The following is a 15,213-nucleotide window of genomic DNA, read 5'->3' as shown; positions in this document are numbered from 1 at the left end:
ATTATTTTTCTCCAATACTCACTATCTATTCTTTATAGTTCTTTTATCTTGAAATCAAGACAATTGAAGGTGGTGAATAGATTTGGTTTTTTTGTACCGGGTATCGAACTTGGGTCCTTGCACTTGCAGGGCAGGTGGCAGAACCACTGAGCTAAATGCCTGGCCCTAGGTGGTGAATAAATTTAAAGCCTATTTAGAGGTGTTTCACTGTGAGTGCAAGTATATGTTCATGTGTGCATGAGTAGACAGATTCATGTCTTTGGGTAATAGCATATAAGGAAATCTCATTTCCAATGTATAGTTAATCAAGCATTGCTCTATCCATATAAAATTAGACATGTATGCTTTCTTGCTCATTTTAATTAACATTACCTTGACTACATACCTCTGCTGATGAAAGTATCTCCAGATAGTTCTGTTGGCACCTGAGGCCATATCTGAATCATGCTATCATAATCATGACCTTAGGCATGGCCACCTGACACATACAACAGAATCTAATCTGTACAAATAATACATGAGGCCAAATGATTCTAAAGATGTGCTCAAACAAAAAATTATGGTGATCAACCACCAATTTGGGGAATTTAAAATTGAGACCCAGAATGACATGGGAAAGAGTCATCAAATTTATCCTAAGAATAAAATGGAAACATAGATTTTAAAAGTGAGAATAAGGCAGAGAGTTCTGTCACCAACATGGCAACAACATACTATATTAGATATAAACTCAGCCCCTTCGCTCGAAGGTATTTCATAATGGTAGTTTGTTGTTGTTTTTTTTTTTTTTGTACCGGGGATCAAACTCGGGACCTTGCACTTGCAAGGCAGGCACCGGAACCACTGAGCTAAATCCCAGGTCCTTTTGGGTTTTTTTTGTTGTTGTTGGTATTTCATAATGTGCAATGTGTGCAAGTCTGCTGTGGAATGCAGTGTAATAAATCTTAAGCCTGAACCATTTTTCATTTCTTTTTGTTAGGCCTGGCTAATAAAGAGTTAATACGTATAGTTACTATTCTATTGTTACTTTTTAAAAGAGGCCTGATGGTTGTCTTTTCTTGGGTTCTGCAAAGCCTCCAACCATGGTAGAAATATTTGTTTTTCTTATGTCAACATTTGTCCTTATAATTTCTACTATATGAGTTATCTGAAGTGCTTCATTGTTTCTTGGAATTGTAAGACCTTAGCTAAATCTAATTCTTAGCTCTAATATGGTCAAAAAGAAGTATAGTCAAATAATTTCTCAATAGAAGCATTCTATTGCTTTTGAGATTCCTGAAGAACAGAATCTCAAAGCAAAATGTTTCATAAAATACATTATTCTGAATTCATTTTATTCCAATTCAGCAATGTTGTCCTGTTAGCATCATGTATAGTTCTGGCAATTTTGTTTTGAATGATACTAAACAGTTCTTTATGTCTGAAATCACTTAACTGACCTATCCACTTAAAGAAGAATATTTTAGTAGGTAGATAATAAAACTTATTTGAAAACATGAATGTACTCATTCATCATTTTTTGATCAAAATCTAAATAGCAGCTTTATTTCCTTCAACATAATCTGACTTGATAAAATAAAGGTAAAAATAAATCTTCCCTTATGATTTATTATTCTGCAATTGGTTAGTGTAGTGAATACTATGAAACTTCTCCTAGAATCTCTCAAAACATATATAAATATGTGTCCTAACCAAATGCCGCAGGAAAGTTTTTGCGTGAAATTCCTTCCCTCTGTCATTTCACAGGGAACTCAATCCTATTCAGAGAACCTGCAACTTATAAAACTATCAACCTAAGGGCTGTTCCTCCCTGAACTGTAGAAAGGATCACGGAAAGAACTCAAGAGTTAGAAGAAACACAACCAATAATAATCTCATTAGGTTTATTAAAACTCATTTTTTAACACAAAGTTTGTAAGATGGAAGGGGCATTGTTCTCAGACTGTCCAAGAGAGAGACTGTGGACTTTCCCAGATGAAACTGGCTGGCACTGCCTAAAATGAGAAGTGCCAAATCTGGAGAGAAGCTTAAACTTTAGCCATTTAAAATGAGGAGTGTAGGTAATTCTTGTATGAAACAGGAGAGGCTTGTCTTGTAATTTTTCATAATAAAAGTGGGAATGTATAGCCCAGAGAAATGTTCATGACATATTGTGTCTAACATTTTTATATATAATACTATATAATACTATTTTTATAAATAAAAATTTTACTGAAATCCTATAGCAGCATGTTTATTTTCGTACATATTTGAGAGTAAGGGAACATGTATAACAGATATTAACATTAAGCAACATATGGTGAGATAATCAGAAAAAGAGATTAGCAGAAGTGTGAATAGAATGGATTTATAAGAACCATTCTTTTGTAGTATTCTAGTGTTTTCTTATGTGGAGCTTATGAAGTATGAAGTTTGTAATTTTGGAAGAGGCATTTAAGATTTAAAGGAAATAGAATGATGTCTTTAAAATTAGACTATTGGAAACTTCTAAATTTTAAAAAATTCTTTGTTATAGGAGACTAATGTTTATATTGCTGAAGGGATGACTCAAGACTGGCGTGGAATGCAATGTAAATAAAAGCAATGATTTCAAAGAATTGTGGTAAGCACAAACAAAATTGAATTATAATTAATGACAGAAGTTTTTGAATACTTTCCGTCAGAAATGCCTGTATTACCTATGACTAATAAGCCAGTTATTTTTCATAGTTTCCCAAAATTGTTTTTAAAATGTAGTACAGAGCATGTATTTATAAGCACCATAATCTCCAAACAATTTCCAAGAGAAAATTCAACTCTTTAAAAAAGAATATAAGTCTTGAGAATCCTTCTTTCTTTCCTTTTTCTTTTTCAATTAAAAAACATTTTAAATTTGTAAATAATTTCAGTTTTACAGAAAAGTTGCATAGATAGTATAATAAGTTCCTGCATACATTTTCTCTTAACTTCATCCCCTCCACTTGTCTTACCTGCTTTTCTTCAGGCTCCATGAAGTACTTAGATTATGAAAGGTTTCCCAATTTTTCTGCTTCTCAGGCCTTGTATATTTTATTTCTTCACACTAACTAATAAGTTCACTTTTCTTGATAAATTCATCCTCCTTCAAGGTTGAATGTGTTCTCTAGGTCACATTTTATGCCTCTATACATTAGCTGGGATTGACTGCCTTCCTAACACATCACCAAATATCTCAGAGTTTTACTTTCTCATGGCATTCATCCCAGTAAATTCAGTTTCTTCCAGCTTTATTGAAGTATAATTGATATACAATAGACAGCACATTGTACAGTGTATAATTTAATGAACTTTGACATATGTATATGGCCATGAAACCATCACAACAAATCAAGATAATGAACTTTTCCATCTTTCCACAAAAAATTTCTTCATGTTCCTTTAAATTTCCTTCTATCTCCCTTCACTCACCCCATGTATCCTTAGGCTACTACTGATGTGTTTTATGTCATAATATATTGTTTTAAATTGTCTAGAATTTCATATAAATGGAATTATTCAGTGTACACTTTTAAATTTCTGTTTTTTCCACAGAACATAATTATTTTAAATTTCATTGTTGTTGAGTATCTTAATAATTCACTTAGTGTGTATTACATATGGTTATACCAAAATTTTATCCATTCATCTGTTGGTAGACATCTATATATTTTCAGTTTGCAGCTATTATAAATAAAGCTGCTACGAAGAGTTGTGTACACATTTCTGCTAATATATGCTTTTACTTCTATGCAAATGACTAGAACTATGGATTAGTTTGCTAGGGCTGAAGTAAACTAGGTGACTTAAAACAATAGAAATCTATTCTCCCCCTGTTCTAGAGGCTGAAAGTCCAAATTCAAGCTTTTGGAAAAGTCATGCAATCTCCAAAGGCTCTAGAGAATGCTCCTTCCTTACCTTTTCTGGGATTCTGGCAATCAGAAGCATTCCTTGGCTGTAGATGCAGCATCTAATCTCTGCCTCTCCCTTTACATAACCATCTTTCCCATGTGTCTTTGTCTCTTTTTTTTTTTAATTCTTTTATTGGTACATTATAGGTATACAACACAATTACATTTCTCATTGGGAATTGTATCTTTACATAATGCATCTTGGTTCTTACTTTTTCCACCTTCCTAGCCCTCACTTCACCCCCTCCACCCTTCCCTATTTACATAGATTTCATTTCCATTTTTTCCATTTCTCATCATTTTTCCTTTCCCTTCTTTCCTTTTCCCTGCCCCTCCCACTACCCCTACCAATTTGGACCTTTTCTTCCTATTTTGCTTTGTCGATTATTCATTCTAATCAATGGTACATTTTAGGTATATGATATAATGACATTCATCATTGGAAATTTGCACCTTTACATAGTCTCTCTTGGTTCTTGTTTTTCACCCTTGCCCAGCCCTCCTTTCAACCCCTCCAGCCCTCCCTATTTACAAAGATTTTGTTCCTATTTTTCCATTTTCTCATATTAATCCCATTCCCTTCTATCCTTTCCCCTGGCCCTCCCAATTCCTTCCCCTTTGCCCCTTTTCTTCCTATTTCACATTACCTATTATACATTTAGTCCTTATTTACACTTTCAGTTTCTCACACCAGAGAAACTTTTCAGTATTTATTCATGTGTGTCCTATTTATTTCACTTCAGAGTATTGCCTCAATGTGCATCCACTTAGCTATAAATGTCTCTAATTTCTCATTTTTTATGGCTGAGTAGTACTCCATTTTATTAAAAAAACCACATTTTCTTGATCCAGTCTCCAGTTGATGGGTATTTGGGCTGTTTCCAAGTTTTAGCTATTACAAACTGTGCTGCTATGAAAATGGGCTCACATATATCACTGTGGTAAGATTCTTTTAATTCTTTGGGGAAGATCCCCAGCAGTGGAATAGCTGGGTCAAATGGGACTTCCAGTCCTAGTTCTTTGAGGTATCTCCATGCTGATTTCCACAGTGGTTGCACCAGTGTACACTCCCACCAGCAGTGGAGCAGGGTTCCTCTTTTCCCACAGCACTGCCAGCATTTGTTATTGGCTGATTTCATGATAGCAGCCATTCTTTCTGGAGTGAAGTGGAATCTCAGCATTGTTTTCATTTGCATCTCTCGAATGACCAATGATGTTGAACATTTTTTCATGTATTTATTTGCTATTTCTACTTCTTTGTCTGAGAAATGTCTGTTGATTTCAGATGCCCATTTTTGGATTGGGTCTTTAAATTTGGGAGGTCTGATCTTTTTAAGTTCTTTATAGATTTGAGATAGTAGACCTTTGTCTGAGGAAGAACAGGTGAAGATTTTTTCCCACATTGTGGGTTGTCTCTTCACACAGCTGGTGGTTTCTCTTGCTGTGCACAAGCCTTTTAATCAGAAGAGATCCCACTTGTTGATTTTTTTGCTAGTTCATGGACAACTGAGGTTTTGTTCATAAAATCTTTTCCTACACTAATGTCTTAAAGGGTTCTACCTAACCTCTGTTCCAACTGGTCCAGTGTTTCTATTTTAATATTTAGATCTTTAATCCATTTTCATTTTAGTTTAGTGCATGGTGAGAGATACAGGTCTAGTTTTAATCTTTGACAAGTTGAAGCCCAATTTTTCCAGCACCATTTATTAAAGAGGCTATCTTTCCTCCAGTGAGGGTGTTTGGCTCCTTTATCGAAGATGAGATGGCTGAGTGTGTCTGGCGTTGTTTCTGCATCTTCTAATCTGTTCCACTGGTCCTCAAGACTGTTTCTTTGCCAGCACCGTGCTGTTTTTATCACAGTAGCTTTGTAGTATAGTTGCAGATTGGGGATTGTGATACTCCCCACCATGTCTCTGTTACCTAGAAGTGATTTTGCTATTCTGGGTCTCTTCTTCTTCCAAATGAATTTTTGGATTTTCTCGAGGTCTATGAAGTATGCTGCTGGGATCTCAATTGGAATTGCATTAAATCTATATAGCAGTTTTGGAAGTATGGCCATTTTCACTATATTAATCCTTCCTACCCAGGAGCAGGGGATGTCTGTCCATTTTCTGATATCATCTTCAATCTCTCTTTTCAGAGTGCCATAGTTTTCAGAGAAGAGGTCTTTGATTTCTTTGGTTAGGATGATTCCTAGGTATTTCAGTTTTTTGGATGCTATTGTGAAAGGAATTATTTACTCTATTTCTCTCTCAGTGAGTCTGTCATTCGTGTAGAGGAAAGCTATTGATTTTTGTCTGTTGACCTTGTAACCAGCTACTTGTCTGAGTTTGGTTATTAAGTCTAGAAGACTTTTGGTGGAGTTCTTGGGGTCTTCTATATACAATATTACGTGATCTGCAAATAATGACAATTTGACTTCTTCATTTCCTATCTTTATTCCTTTTATTTCTTTCTCTTGTCTAATTGCCATGGCTAATGTTTCCAAAACTATATTGAACAAGAGTGGAGATAGTGGACATCCTTGTTGTGTTCCTGATTTTAGTGTGAAGGATTTCAGTTTTTGACCATTTAGTATGATATTGGCTGTTGGTTTTTCATAGATGGCTTCTATCAGTTTGAGGTAGAGACCATCTATTCCAATTTGTTGTAGGGTTTTTGTCATAAATGCATGTTGGATTTTGTCAAATGCCTTTTCTGCATCTATGGAGATAATCATATGGTTTTTTGTCCTTGGCTCTATTGATATAGTGTATTACATTAATTGATTTTCGTATATTGAACCATCTCTGCATTCCTGGGATGAATCCAACTTCATCAGGGAGTATAATCTTCTTGATGATCTTCTGCATTCTATTTGCCAGTGTCTTGTTAAGGATTTTTGCATCTATGTTCATTAGTGAGATTAGTCTATTGTTCTCTTTTTCGGCTGGGTTTTTCTGTGCTTTAGGGATTAAGGTGATGCTTGCTTCCAGGAATGAATTTGGGAGTATTGCTTCCCTTTCAATTTCATTGAAGAATTTAAACAGTAGTGGCAGCAGTTCCTCTCTAAATGCCTTGTAGAATTCAGCCGTGAAGCCATCATGACCTGGGCTTTTCTTAGTTGATAAGGTTTTAATTACATTTTCAATTCCCCTGGTTGATATTGCGTTGTTTAGAATTTTTAGGTCTTTTTTTGTTCAACTTTGGTAATTCATATGTATCTAGGAATCTGTCCATTTCTTCTGTGTTGTCCATCTTATTGGAGTATTGGTTCTGGAAGTAGGTATTGTTGATCCTCTGGATTTCTGCTGAATGTGTTGTAATTTCACCCTTTTCATTCCTAATTGCATGGATTTGGGCCTTTTCTTTCCTTTTTCTGACAAGTTTGGCTAAGGGTTTGTGAATTTTCTTGAACCTTTCAAAGAACTAACTCTTGGCTTCATTGATTTTTTGTATCATTCTCTTAGTCTCCATTGCATTGATTTCTCCGTTGATGTTTATAATTTCCTCCCTTATATGAGCTTTGGGTTTATTCCGCTCTTCTTTTTCTAGAAGCTTGAGGTTCAGCATGAGGTTGTTTAATTGGGCTCATTCTGTTTTCCTAATATGCGTATTCACTGCTGTGAATTTCCCTTGTAACACGGCCTTCATTGTGTCCCATAGATTCCGATATGTTGTATTGTCATTGTCATTTAATTGAAGGAACTGTCTGATTTCTTCTTTAATTTCTTCTGTGACCCATTAGTTATTCAGAAGTGTGTTGTTCAATTTCCACGTGTTTATGAAATTTTTTGAGTTTCTTTTGCTATGGATCTCCAATTTCATAGCACTATGGTCTGATAATATACAGGGGATAACTTCAATTCCTTTGCACTTACTTAAACATGTTGTATGTGTGAGTATGTGGTCTATTTTTGAGAATGACCCATGTGCAGCTGAGAAGAATGTGTATTCTGATTTTGTGGGGTGGAAGACTCTGTAAACATTTGTTAAGTTCATTTGTTCAAGAGTTCGATTGAGTTCTAGTATTTCATTACTTATTTTTAGTCTAGTTGATCTATCTATTTGTGACAGTCGGGTGTTGATGTCCCCCACTACAATTGTATTAGTGCATGTATGACTTTTCATGTCCATTAATATTTGTTTTATATAGTTGAGTACACTAGTGTTTGGTGCATAGATATTTATGATTGTCATCTCTTCCTCTTGGATTGTTCCCTTTGCAAGGATGTAGTGTCCTTCTTCATCTCTCTTAATCAGTGTTGATTTGAAATCTACTTGATCTGCCAAGAGGATAGCTACTCCTGCTTTTTTTCGGGTTCCCATCACATGCAGTATTGTTTTCCACCCTTTAACTTTCAGTCTCTGAGTTTCCTTTTGAATTCTTGTATGCAGCATATTGTTGGATTTTGCTTCTTGACCCATTCTGCCAGTCTATTTCTTTTGATTGGTGAATTGAGACCATTAACATTGATGGTTATAACTGAAATATATTGACTTGTCATTGCCATGACTTTTTCTTTTTGTTGGGCTCTCCCCCTTTACATTTAATTTCTTGTCATGCCAGATGGGTTCATTCTGCTTTGCTTCCTGGGGTTGTGATTCTCAATGTCTGTTCCTAGGATATTGTGTAAAATTCTTTGGAGTGCTGGTTTGGTATTCACGAAGTTCCTAAGGTGCTCTTTGTCATGAAAGTATCTTATTTCTCCATCAACTTTGAAAGATAGTTTTGCATGGTACATCAATCTGGGTTGGAGGCTGTTTTCTTTTAGGGCTTGGAATATGTCCCTCCAAGCTCTTCTTGCCTTGATGGTTTGTGTTGAGAAGTCTGCTGTGATTCTGATGGGCTTTCCTTTGTATGTGATTTGTTTCTTTTCTCTGACTGCTTGGAGAACTTTGTTCTTCTGTTGTGTTTCTGGAATCTTAACAATTATATGCCTATGTGTAGATTTTTTTTGATCAAGGCTTTTTGGAATCCTATATGCCTCACTTCTCTGTATGTCAAGTTCTTTTCTCCTGCTTGGGGAGTTTTCCGCCATTATTTCTGTGAAGAGATTTTTTATGTCATCTCCACTCTTCTGTTTCTTCATTGAGCCCAATCTGTCTTATGTTATTCTTCTTTGCATTGTCTAGCAGCTGCTGGATTGATTTTTCATGTTCTGTTATAATTTTGAAGCAATTTTTCTTTTCCTGGTCACTAATTGCAATCTTCTCTTCTATATCTGAAATTCTGTCCTCACATTGGCTCATTCTGTTGTGTAGACTTTCAATGGAGTTTTTCCTGTCCTGGAAATCTATTTGCATCTGTTTTATGGATTCCATTTGTTTCTTATGTTGGGATTCCATCATGTTCCTCAGCTCCTCTCTAGTTTTATTAATCATGTCTTGCACTAGGGGCACAATTTCTCCTGTTATCTGAGAAATTTTTTCTGATTTCATTTTTTCCAGATCCCCTTTTTTTGCCAGTTCAGTGGGTCCAGGTGTTTGAGTATCAGAGTGTTCCATCTCATTTCCCTTTGGGGTTGCTTTAGGTGATCTGGAAGTCTGGTTTTGAGACTTATTTATGTGTTTTCTCATTTCGACTGGGACGGGGGGCTTTTAGTGCCTGCACGGATTACTTCCTCTGAGCTGGGAGAGGTGGGACAGGGGCCAGGAGCAGCGGTAGGAATGGTGACCCAAAAGCCCTTTCCTGTGGGATGGGAGCACCAGGAGGGATGGTGTCCAGGAAGCCCCTTCCTCTGGACCAGGAGAAGTGCGATGGCAGCTCAGAAGCCCCTACCTCTGGGCCGGGATCTGTGGGAGGGATGGTGGCCTGGAAGCCCCTTCCTCTGGGCCAGGAGTAGTGGGACAGACTGTGGCCCAAAATCCCTTTCCTCTGGGCTGGGATCAGTGGGAGGAATGGTGACTGGAAGCCCTTCCTCTGGACCAGGAGCAGTGGGATGGCGGCTCAGAAGCCCCTACCTCTCGGCCAGGAGCAGCAGGACTCAGTACCTTGGTCTGGTGGTCTGGTGTCCTCTGCATCTTTGTAGTGTGGGACCAGGTGGCTGCCTGTCTGCAGCGGGGTGATTCGACATCTTCAGCGTGACTCAGGACCTCACTAGGGTGTGCTCAGACCTGCCTGTCTGAAGCAGGCTGACTCGGAGTTTTCCATGTGGCTCAGTACTTCGGTAGGGCTTGGGCAGACCTGCCTGTCTGCAGGGGGGTGATTTGGCATCTTCCGCATTATTCGGGACCTCGGTAGGGCATGCACAGACCTGCCTATCTGCAGCGGGGTCTGTCTCTTCTTAATTGTAGCACTGAGTTTTTTGAAAACAAACGTTCTTAGGAAAAATCATTATTCTTTTTGGTTGTGTAGCTCTGTATGTAAATGTTCAGGGTAATCAATGTTTATACAAACTAGTGAAATACTTATAAAAGGTGGTAAATAAATTAGTGATCAAAGACAAATTATTAGAATTTGCTATTATTCTTTCTACAACTTTATCATGTAAGGAGTGATCAATATCATGAATGTTTGGAATTGGCACACTTAAGTGAAAGGATAATTTAAAAAAGTATAAATTATAGATTGCACACTTATAACAGCTGAACCTATTTTAAAATACAACATGAAATTTAATTCTGGATTATATAAAATATTTTAAAGTAATTTTTCATTTATTAAAATCAATAACAGAAATGAAATATTGTTCAAAATTTAAGAGGCTGAACTAATAGCATTTAGTCATTTAAACTATTTTTGAAAACCAAAAGCAAATTTGAAATTGAAGTATTAGCGTTTTTGAGTGAGAACAGATTCTTTAGAAAAAATTCAAGAAAGTTGTATTATTTGTTGCCCATTTCAGTGTATTCATAGGCTTTTTGATGTAAGAAATTTGCTACTTGATTAATCAAAAAATTAAAATTTCATTTAATAGTCTAACTTCAAGCTTCACAACAATATGCAAACAAAAATCTTATATCCATAATAGACCTCTTTTCTGAAAGTTTTTGACCTTATATTTTTATATATAAGACCATGCTTGATGTCTAAAATGTGTTTAAAAATGACTGCCAAAAGATGAAGTATACTTCTTTACAGTTATTTTTGTCATACAATTACATGGAAAGACCTTCTCAGGTTACTGTCAATTATTGAGATTTACTGCAATGCCCATGTAATCTTTGGTTTTTATGAATATCTTCTTGGACTGTATCTCCTCAAAACTCATGACCAGCCAAAAATATGACCTTTTTTTGATCTTTGCCATTGTCATCAGATTAGCATGATGCCATTCTGGATTAAAGTAGGTCCTAATCCAGGCTTTATGTGGTCCAGGCAGCTAGTAGTGCCACTTCACAAGATCACAAACTTTTAATATTATAAGTGATTTTCAGTGATATTTTTCATCACTCAGTGCAGTGCTAGAGTGCAGACTATTTATGGAATAATTAAATACTGTTTAGGGGATGGTGCAGGCCATGCCAACTCTACCTCCTGTGCCCAGAACACCATCCAATCAAAACCTGACTGTATCAGAGATTTTATATACTTATGTGACTTTGTGGACAAAATGCACCAATATATTAATGCATGTAATTTACATGTAACTCGAGACAATTCTTTACTCAATGTGATCCAGGTAAGTCAAAAGGATAATAAACTATGCCCTAACCCAATGACTGGTGCCCTCATAGGAGGAGATTTGGACACTGAGACACACAGAGAATCCTAGGTGACCATTGACCCAGACATTGGAGTAATGTATTTACAATCCTAGAAACTCCAAGGATTGCCAGAAACTATCAGTAGCAAAGAGAGAGTCATGGAGCAGATTCTTATTCAAAGCTACCAGAGAAAACATAGCTCTGCTAACACCCTGATTTCTGAAATCTGGCATCTAGAAATTTGAAACAATAGGTCATTATTTCAAGCCACCCAGCTAAACATGACATTACAATTTTAAGTTATAAATTGTATTTTCTAACTTAGATTTTTCTATTAAAATACTTCCATCTTTTACCCACAAATTTTCTGGATGAAGCTAAGAAGGATTTTCTGTTGCTTGGCCAAAGGAGCTTCAATCACGAAAATTTGATATATAAACCATAGAAAAATCCACTTGCAGCTTCTTTCGATGGAATGGAAATGGCCTTGACATAAATGAATGGCTAATTAGTATATGAACAGGTTAGTCCAGAAAAATTGAAAGCACATTCAGAAAATAAAAACATTATTTAGTCTAAAACAGAGAGAACTCAATGAAGAAAGGTGTGATCAAAATGTAAGCTTTAATAAAAATAAGTTGAATAGTTAAATTTAAAAACATTTATTATAGTAAGAGAAATGTTGTCATTAATCCCTCTCAAAATATTCCCCTACACTTAGAATACATTTATCCCATCATTCTTGCTACTTTCTGAAGCAGTTCTAGAAATCCTCTTCTGTGACTGTCTTTACACTGTTGTGGCTTCCTCAATATGCTGAATTGATTCAAAATGTTTACCTTTCATGGTGATTTTGACTTTGGTGATAAGCCAGAAGTTCCAAAGGGCAAGATCTGGTGACAACGGTGAATGAGGACACATCATAATGTTTTTAAGACACTCCCTTTCCATTGGATAGCACCCAGTGGCAGCTGCATTCACTGTATTTTTTTATCTCACTTTGTAAAGATGCTTACAAAGACTTACAGAGCTGCTTCAGAAAGTGGCAAAAATGATGGGATGAGTGTGTCGGAAACTGGAGAAATATCTTGAGAGGGATTAGTGGCAATGTGTCTTTTACTGTAATGAATTTTTAAAATTTAAACATTCACTGTAAATTTTAATCACCCCCTATATAGCTAACAGAAGAGGCCTACAAGCCAATTCAGGAAGAATAAAAGAAACTAGGGCTTAGGATGAAAAGGAAGTTGTTTTCACTCCTGCCTGAACAGAAAAAGAGAAAAGACAGATGCAGTAGCCCAGGATTAGGTTTTCAGTAAGCAGGCAGTACCCTTGATAAGTGCAGGGTGGAGCCACAGAAGACAAGCAGCTGCTGTTAGAGACACCAGTGAAAGAGTGAAGGAGTGAAGCCTTCCATTGACTTAACCCTGTTAGAAATCCAGTGACTGACAGCTTGGAAAGGGATCTGGAGCCCTAAAGGTCAGTCCCCTGCCATACAGAGCTGAGCAAAGGAACTAAAATAATGAACATGGAGCCAAGTAGACCTTTTATATCCATTACTTTCCACTTATCTCCTGTAATATCACCCAGTAAGGGTCTAGTAATCATTCATCATATGTTGTCAATTTTAAAAAGTTTTCCCTGACTGTAGTTGGAAGCCACTCCTAGACACTGTAGATATACTATGTCTACTTGCTTAGTCTGCCTAAAGGAGTGAGTCTCTAGAGGAAACATTTGAACTTAGTAAACTTATGTTTTCAGGCATCAAATTCATTTCAAAATATCTTTTAAGCTACCTCTCATTACTTCCTACTTAACTGCTGTGCTAACTCAGTGAGGGGTAGTGAAGGGTCTGAGTCTCTGACTCTCAGTGTCAAAACCAATATGTGTCATATTCTGTGTTGTACTCTAGCAGTTAAATTGGTGCATCGTCATACTACAACATACTTGATAAATACTGACTGAGTGAAAGAAATTGCAAATAATAACAATTCAATTTTCTAAGTTTTAAAGTTTCTGGTGAAATGTTTATTAGCTACCAAATTAATTTTTTCATAAAATAAATAACTGGCTAAAACATGAAAATATCTTGAATTTTAGATGGATTTTTAAAAATTTAAGGGTACAGTATTTCCTTCTCTGGTTTATTACACAAAGTTAATGAAACTCACTTTATTCAATTTCATAAAGACCATAATAACGCCATAATAAGAATTTAAAATGTTTAGAACAATTTAAAGGTATAATTGTAAATGTTTTAAAAATGCACATAAGGAATCAAAGAAAAATGTTTTTCTTATTATAGATACTCAATAAACATTTTAAAAAGTTAATAAAATACTCTGTGTATATATTTTCACTGTTGAAACAGATATCCTATCCCTTTAATAATATAGATAGATATGCAGAAATTATGTATAAGGATTCCTCACAGATATGCAGTTTTGCTTCCAGACATTGCAACAAAATTATTATTGCATTTAAAAAGTCACACAATTTATTTGATTTTCCAGTGTAGTTAAAAGTCTATTAAGTGTAAAATTATGTCTGAAAATCAATGTACATATCTTAATTAAAAATAATTTATTTCAAAAAGTGCTAATGATGCACTGGGCCTTCAGTGAGTCATAGTCTTTTTGCCAGAGGACAGACAGGCCTCCTTGTTGTTGATGGCTACTGACTGACCAGGCTGGTAGATGGTGATGGATAGATGGCGGTGGCACTTTCATAAAATAAAACAACTGAAGCTGGTCGCATTGACTGATTCTTCCTTTCTCAAAGAATTTCTCAGTAGCATATGATGCTGTTTGGTAAAATTTTACCCACTATACAACATAGAGTCAATCTCTAAACTTTCTGCTACTTTTTCCACTAAGTTTATGTAATATTCTAAGTCTTTTGTTTTAATTTTAACAATGTTTACAGCACCTTCACCTAGAGTAGATTTCACCTCAAGAAACAACTTTCTTTGGTCATTGGTGAGAAGCAAGTCCTCATTCCTTAAACTTTTAGTATGTGAATAAAGCAATTTAGTCATCTTCGGGCTCCACTTCTAATTCTAGCTGTCTTGCTATTTCTATGATATCTACACTTATTTCCTCCACTGAAATCTCAAATGCATCCGTAAGGATTGGAATCAACTACTTCCAAACTCCTATTTATGTTAATATTTTGATCTCTCCCTATGAATTATAAATATTTTTTCCTAAATTCTTTTATTGGTACATTTTAGGTATACAATACATTTACATCTGTCTTTGGGAACTTCTGTATTTACATAATATATCTTGGTACTTATTTTTTCCCCATTCTCCTGCCCTCTCTTAAAGCCCTCCACCTCTCCCTATTTACAAAGACTTTGTTTCCATCATGGCCCTGAGCTCATCTATTTTTTTATCTGTTTCTGTTCTACAGTCTCTAACATATCTTTCATTCTGCTAACCATCTCTGTAGTTATCTGGGAAAAGATTTCTGTTTTGAATTCTTCTAGAGCCTAATTCATCTGTTTTGTTACCTCCTGTGCTATCAGTTCAGGGTGTCCAGGTGGTTGATTATCAGACTTTTCAACCTCGTTTCCCTCAGGATTTGACTTTGGTGAGCTGGAAGTCTGGGTTTGAGCCTTGCTTAGGTGCCTTCTCATTTCTATTTTTGTTGTTGGTACTGTTTTTGAATTCCTGGG

The 15,213-nt window shown here is 35.9% G+C and overlaps 1 protein-coding gene across 3 annotated transcripts in view; it reads left to right on the top strand.

Moving 5' to 3' along the window:
* Positions 1-15,213, top strand: part of Col11a1 (collagen type XI alpha 1 chain) — a 702,155-nt gene that overhangs the window by 282,459 nt on the left and 404,483 nt on the right. The gene's annotated exons all lie outside the window — the stretch shown is intronic.

Source organism: Heterocephalus glaber, unplaced genomic scaffold, assembly GCF_053883595.1.
Source record: "Heterocephalus glaber isolate CG9 unplaced genomic scaffold, H.glaber_assembly_v1.0 deba00001442, whole genome shotgun sequence".
In the NCBI taxonomy this organism is placed as follows: Eukaryota; Metazoa; Chordata; class Mammalia; order Rodentia; family Bathyergidae; genus Heterocephalus; species Heterocephalus glaber.
The sequence above is the reverse complement of the archived record's forward strand: the minus strand, read 5'-3'. Positions and strand labels throughout refer to the sequence as shown.